Consider the following 7,478-nt stretch of genomic DNA (forward strand, 5'->3'; position numbering starts at 1 on the left):
CTTATTACACTTGAGAAAGGCACCTGACTTGGGGCACCAAGAAAGAGGTTTCCTGGAACACAGAATAGTCAGTGATTTTCAATCTGAAGTTGTACTTTGTACTGTGATATAATTAGCTTGTCGTCTTCAAACCTCATCAAATACAGTGACACACAAGAGCAAATTAAAGTTTGAGAAAATTAAAAATTATATATTTAGAAATGATACTAATAGAGTTTAGGAAACAGAACATACAACAAAATTCAAAGAGAAACAAAATATAAAAGCAAAGGCGAAAACTCCTAAAATAAATTTGGAAGTTTTAGTATTTAATTACTAGAGAATATGGAAAAAAGACCAGGAGAGAATTATCAAAAAAATAATGGAAGAACATTTACTATAGTTGAGAAAATATGAGTCTTCATTTTAAATGGATTCAATTGTGGATAAATGATCTAGACATCATGTCATGAAATTTCAGTACAACGAATATAATGATAAGACTCTAAAAGCTTCCAGAAAGGAAAAAAGTCTTGTGAAGTTTAATACCAAAGCAATTTAATAACAACAAATAAATAATACCTTTAAAATTCTGAGAGAAAAGGTTTTTAAAGCTAGAACTATGTATCTAACCAATATTTTGATTTAGTAGGAGATATAAATGAAGACATTTCAGTCAAGGTCACAGAAAGTTTCCTCTTACATAGTCAATCTGAAAAATATACTCAATAGTATGCTCTAGAGAAATGAGGGTAAAAAACAAAGAAATAGAAGACACGAAGTAAAAGAAATGGTGGCACTAACCTAAGAGTACAATGGAAAGAAACGTCAGCACGCTAGCTGGGTCTCCCTGAAAGCAGTGAGTTCTAACTAGTCCAAAATGCAGTACAATCCAAGAATGACATTAGGAAGAATGGAATGGATTCCCTCTATTGCTGCAAACAGCTAGAAGATCTTATTGAAAAAATGAGTAAGATATAGGAAAACACTGATATTGAAGGAAAAAGTAGTGAAGGAAAAACATGGCCAAATGTGAAGCAAACTGAAACTGTCATAATTTTGGGGATATTAATGGAATCTAAAAAAAGATAATCCATTTGATCTTATCACAGAAACGTGTTCCTCAGCTTCCCTAGGATTTGTTACATTGGACCAATAGAAGTGGAAACATCATCCTACCACACAACATAGCTTTCCCGGAGAAAACAAATGTTTACGTCGTCATAATACTAGTGATATTTTTAAATATCAGAATCAAACTATACATTGAGCATTAAGGAATTACTTAAGATGTGGAACAAAGTATAAATGTAATCAGGTTTTATGTTCTTAAAGCAAAGAATAGCTGACGAAAGGGAGCAGCTGGATATGAAGCAGGAGTATCGTGTAAGGTGCAGTCACAGAACCCTCATATTACATACTGAGATTTCGAGGTACCACTGAAAGTTGATGAGAAGAGATAATGAGTTTTAGGCATGTTATTTGTATTCTCAATTCTGGTGGATAGACTCCCCTCATCCACCAAAGGCAACAATTACCAAAAATTGGGGAAAAGAGGAAGAGAGGATTGCAAGTGAGGGATGTGAAAGTGAGCTAATTCTCACCTGTCATGGTAGAGGATTTATAGAAAAATGTTCAAAACTGATAAACTAAAAAATAGAGGCACTTTTTTTACTGCTATTTATTGCTGAAATAACAAATTACCCCATTAACTTGCAGTTTAAAACAGTAAGCATTTGTTATTTCTATGCATCAGGAATTTGGAGTGGCTTGGTTGGGGGTTCTGGCTCAGTTTTCCATGAGGTTGCAGTCATCCTAAGGCTAGACTGGGGCTGTAAAATTCACTCCCAAAATGGTTCGCCATCCCAGCTGATGGCAGGAGGACTCAGTTTGTCCCCACAAGGCTGCTTTAGTGTCCTCATGGCATAATAGCTGCTTCCTCCTGAGTCATCCAAGATCCCAGTTATTACCTAGCCCCAGAAGTGACAACCTGTCACTTTTGCAATATCCTATTGGTCACACAGTTCATTCTTTCTAGAAGTAGATCTCACAAGAGTGTGAATATAAGGAAATTAGTATAACTGAGGCTCATTTCGGGAGCTGGCTGCCACACATAAGAAGTGTGAGCTTATTATTTAGAGCGCTGTAGAGTGCATCAAAGATATACAATACAGAAATGCTTAAAAGAAGTTTTTGCACTATTTGATTTTTTTTATGTATGAAGTTTGATTAAAAATTAGTTGTAGGAATTTTTAAAAATATAGAAAAATATAAAGTGATAACTATTACCCATAATTGTTTAACTCAGGCACTATTTACCTTTTGCTTTTCAGTCCTTGTTCCCTTTTCATATTAAAGTATATATTTATATATATTTTATGAAAATATAATTATACTTTATGTACTATTTGATATGCTTCTTCCATTTGAAATTACCTTAAACATTATTTATTCTATTATATAGTCCCTAAAGATTATTTTTAAAATATTGCTTTTATATGAAGTATAATAATAGATATTTATTTTGAAAGGTTTAGAAAATCACCCGCAATTCCATCATTCATCTAGGCCTGTTAAACTTCTGGAGAATATCTCGTACTCTTTCTCTTTCTCATTCCTGATATATATCTTGTTTAAAAGTGGGAGCATTCTGGAAAACCTGATTGTAATGGCTGCATTTTATTCCATTATGAAGGTATATTATAATTTAACTATCCTGTTATGGGACATTAACTGTTTCCAATTGTTATTATAACAAGTGCTTTAGAGCAATCACTGTGTGCATTTCTTATTACTTTGGGGCAAATTATTTAAAGTGGAAACACTGAGATGAAGTTTAAGAATACTTTCAAGTCCTTTGAAAAAACACAGGGAACTTTCCTCCTGAAAGATTGCACCTCCACCTCCACTGCAGCATATGAGAATACCTGTTCCACCACGTCTTTCCTGTCCCGTGTGCTGTTATCAATACGTGCCGATCAGAAAAATGAGTGATGCCCCAGGGAGAACTTGGACCAAACTAAAGGAATTAGGTTTTAGCTCTGAGATTTAGTTTAAAGAGGAAAAAAACCCAAAGCAACGAAGAATAAGACTTGTCCTTTCTTTGGCTACTCCAGTGGAATTGACCAGAAGTACATACAGGGTGTATAAAAGAAAGAAATTATTTGAAGCCGTTTGTGTTATTATTTCACAGTTCCTCCTTTACATGGTGGAATTTTTTCATTCTCCCTACTCCCATGCTAACAAACTCTTAAATTACATTTACCTTTACTGAGATATAAAGGTCAGATGTAATTTACCTAATAAAACCGATTGATGGAAATCTACTCAGTGGAAAAGATGCCAGGCTTGAAAAGCTAAGAACATTCTGTCTCTGCCTCTGTGCTGCTCTCAGCATGTTTTAAATACAATCCAGCATTTGTTAACGGATATCGCATGTCACCATCTTTAAATGACCTTATCCATCTTATCACCACAATTTTGAACTAAGGAAAAAAAAACCCTACCACCTAATGGCCTTGAATGATGCTGCCTGTCATGTTAACCATCAGCACCCTTGACATGATCAGTAATTCTTAGACATTTTATTATTTTACATGGAAAATTTATCTATCAGATTACACTGAAAATAAAAGTCCCTTGAAAAACATTTCTCCCAAATTTTATCTTCTTGGCCTTCTATACAATGGTAGTGAAAAGAAAGAAATTATTTGATGAATTTGATCATTCTAGATAACCAAGTTCAATTACTCACTTCTAGAAATGGATCAGGAGCCTTGTTTTCTCATTTCAAGCTCTACTCCTCATGAGTTTTGCCCCTTCAGAGGGACCCGCCCCCGCGCCCCGCCCCCCCAAGTTCCTCCCTCTTGCTCTCAATTTCATTTATCATATGGGGCAGAAAACATCTTTCTTAGCTAATTCTGGGAGTTCCTTTAAGGATCAAATATATTTTAAAACACTCACTTAATAAGCAATATGTTGGTGTTGGGATTTAGAAGCACGATTTAGGCCTTGCAGTTTAATTTTTTAATTTTTAAAAATTTTCAAGCTTGAATTAGCTCAATTGTCTTGAATTACTAGAAACAGGCCAAGAGGACTAAAGCCAGTTTGCCTACTACCATAGAATTTAGTAGTTTAATATCTATTCTCTTTTGCTATTTAAAATTTTTTTTAAACGCCAATTTGACTTAGTGCGAAATTGCTTAAATTTATAGTATTTTATGAATGATAAACTTGTTTTTCTGATTGTCTCACTGCACTCCCCCCACCCCCAGTTTCTTTTATGTACATTCGAACAATGAAGGATTTTTTTAACCAGTTTCACTAGAGACTAACATATTTTTTGTTTCTAGCAATTAGTATTTATTAAACCTCATCATTTCATTGAGAATTTTCCCAGCTAATTTACAAATCAATACTATACAATGAAACACAAGATTATATACCAATATTAATACCCAATATGATCTGCTCAAAGTCTGCCATTTTATTTCTTTCAAGGACAAATTCCAGTAACCCAATTAATCATATGATTGTTCAAAGATAATAACACTGATTTCTCTGTGTGCCAACATTGATACTGCCTTCAAAACCTTTTCAAATGTCTGTAGAAAAGCCAAAATCCTTCAAAAGCATAAGTCATCTATGTGTAATTTAGTAGAAATTCTGCAGGGCAGATACTACAGAGTAAAATCATACAGCTCCCAGGTAACAAACCAACCTCCTTGAAAGGCAAATTTGATATCTCTGTGTCTAGAGCTCCCATTTGCCCATCTTGCTTGCCTGCTTTGGGGGCCTTCTGATAATCTTACTTCTAAAAACTCATAGCATTTGCCCTGAGAGGAGTCTTTCTGTTAAGTTTCATTTACCATGTGAGTATCGGAGAATTCTGGTGGAGTGAGTAACCTGACCTTCTGGCTCCAAGTCTTTACACTCTGCCCTTCTCCTGACTCAGTTTTGCAATCAAAACTGAGCAGAGATGCTCTTTCTATTTCTGCTGTAGTAATCCTATTCTTCTCCATGGCTAAAGATGCTTCTGCTTGAATAGATAATACATTGACATGAAAAAGAAAAAAAAAACAAGAATATGTTTTAAGAATTATTATCATCATTATGCTGTTATGAGTAGTCTCATTTGGCAGGAAGTTAAGATGCTCATCCTCGTATCCGAGAAATAAGAATGGGATCATATTTAAACACTTGTCTTTCAGGCAGTGGTTTGAATCCCACTGGGGGCAGATATTGGGGCTTTTTGAGCTCAGTCTTAACAAAAGTTGATCTTGCCTCCTAAAAGAATTAATTGTCGAAGTGACATGAATTGGAATGTGGGGAGCAGATAAAATGGCTAGAAAAGGCTTGCAACAGGCTAGGCTCCAAGTAGCATGGAGTCAGCAGTAATACTGGACAATAGTAAGAGTAGCAGCGATACTGTGAGAAGGGAGCCAGGAATGAGACAGAGACAGAAACCTACAGGCCTCAACAATGACTAGATGTAGGAAAGGAGCGCAAAGAGTAAGAGTTAAAGATGATTCCTAAGTTTTGAACTTGACTAATGATGAGAGGAACAGGGAAAATTGGTAAATTATATAGAACAGGATTGTGGAAAGTGTAGTTTTTGGTTCAGGCACATTGATTTTGAAGTGTCAATGACTTAGCAAATATCTGTAGCCTATAAACAGTAACCACATTATTTATATTTAGATTTCAACATTTTGCATTAAAATAGTCCACCAGCGCATGCTAGAAATGTTCTGATTTTTATTTTCTTTTGTGCTCTTTCCTGTGCTTATCAAGTTTTCCTGACAAAATGAAGATCTACAGCCTAAGGATACGAGTTGCTCATCCAAAGTAATGTCAGATTTAGGAATGTATGATTTCCAGACCTGGAGTACTAACATCACCCAGATGTTTTAAAACTGTGGTGTTAAATTCACCCAGATGTCTCTAACTGCATATAGCTAGTCTTACATTCTTTGCTCATCTTGTGTGTTCTATTCATTTAATCTGCTATAAATCAGTATGGCTTTGAATTTTTAAAAGGACATTTTCAGAGATTCAATGATAAGAATGTGGAGAAAGTGGACTTCTTAAAGATATTCTTAGATTTCATAATAAAATAAATCAGTGAATAACAGAAAACCCTAGAACTCTGGGACTAAGAGGATACTTAGGGATAATCTAATTCAGTCTTTCATTTTTACAATAATAAAACGGGTTCTGAAGATTTAGGAGATCTCGTGAAGACACAGAACAAGATGTGGCAGAGCTAGGATTAGGCACCAGGAGTATTTGGTTTATATTATACATGTGGATTTTGAAAAAACAGTTTTATTTTCCTTCTTGCATTTTAATGAAAATATAAATTTTCATTTTAATGCATCATCCATTTTTTCCCCTTCTATGGGGCCATTTACATCTGCTTACAAATATACTTTTAGTTCTTTCATTAAAAAGAAAGTTTCTTTCAATTGACCCAACATTCAACTTTGGCTATAGTCATATTTTTTTGTTCTCCTTCACAGCAAATCTCTTATAGAGATTTACCATATACTCAATCTCTGCAACTTTTCTCCACACATTCTCTCTCCCTTGTTTTTTTATTAAGGCAAATTTTATATAACAGAAAATTAAACATTTTAGAAGGATAAAAATTATACGATCATGTCAATAGATGCAGAAGAAGCATTTGACAAAACCCAGCATCCATTTATGATAAAAACCCTCAGCAAAGTGGGAAATCAGAGAGAACATACTTCGACATAACAAAGGCCATATGTGACAAGCCCACAGCTAACATTATACTCAACAGTGAAAAGCTGAAAGCTTTTCTTTAAGATCAGGAACAACACAAGAATGTCTACTTTCACCACTTTTGTTTAATTTAGTATTTGTAGTCCTAGCCATAGCAATCAGACAAGAAAAAGAAGTAAAAGATATCCAAATTGGAAAGAAGTAAAACTGCTACTATTTGCAGGTGACATGATATTAGTTATAGAAAACCCTAAGGATTCCACTAAAAAACTATTAGAACTAATAAATAATTTCAGTAAAGTGGTAGGATACAAAATCAGTATTCATGTTGGTTGCATTTATATACACCAATAACAAGCTATAAGAAAGAGAAATTAAGAAAACAATCCCATTTGCAATTGCTTCAAAAAATACCTTGGAATGCATTTAACCAAGGAGGTAAATGAGCTCTACTCAGAAAACTACAAGACATTAAAGAAAGAAATTAAAGAAGATACGAGTAAATGAAAGCATATATCATGGTCCTGGATAGGAAGAATTAACATCATTAAAAATGTCCATAAGCAATCTAAGGATTCAGTGCAATCCTTATCAAAATACCAATGGCATTTTTCATCGAACTAAAATAAATAATCATAAAATTTATATGGAACTACAAAAGACCTCAAATAGTCAAAGCAATCTTGAGAAAGAACAGAATTGGAAGTATCATACTACCTGATATCAAACTGTACTACAAGGCTATAGCA

The sequence above is a fragment of the Pteropus alecto genome, unplaced genomic scaffold (genome assembly GCF_000325575.1).
Source record: "Pteropus alecto unplaced genomic scaffold, ASM32557v1 scaffold20, whole genome shotgun sequence".
NCBI classification, from domain to species: Eukaryota; Metazoa; Chordata; class Mammalia; order Chiroptera; family Pteropodidae; genus Pteropus; species Pteropus alecto.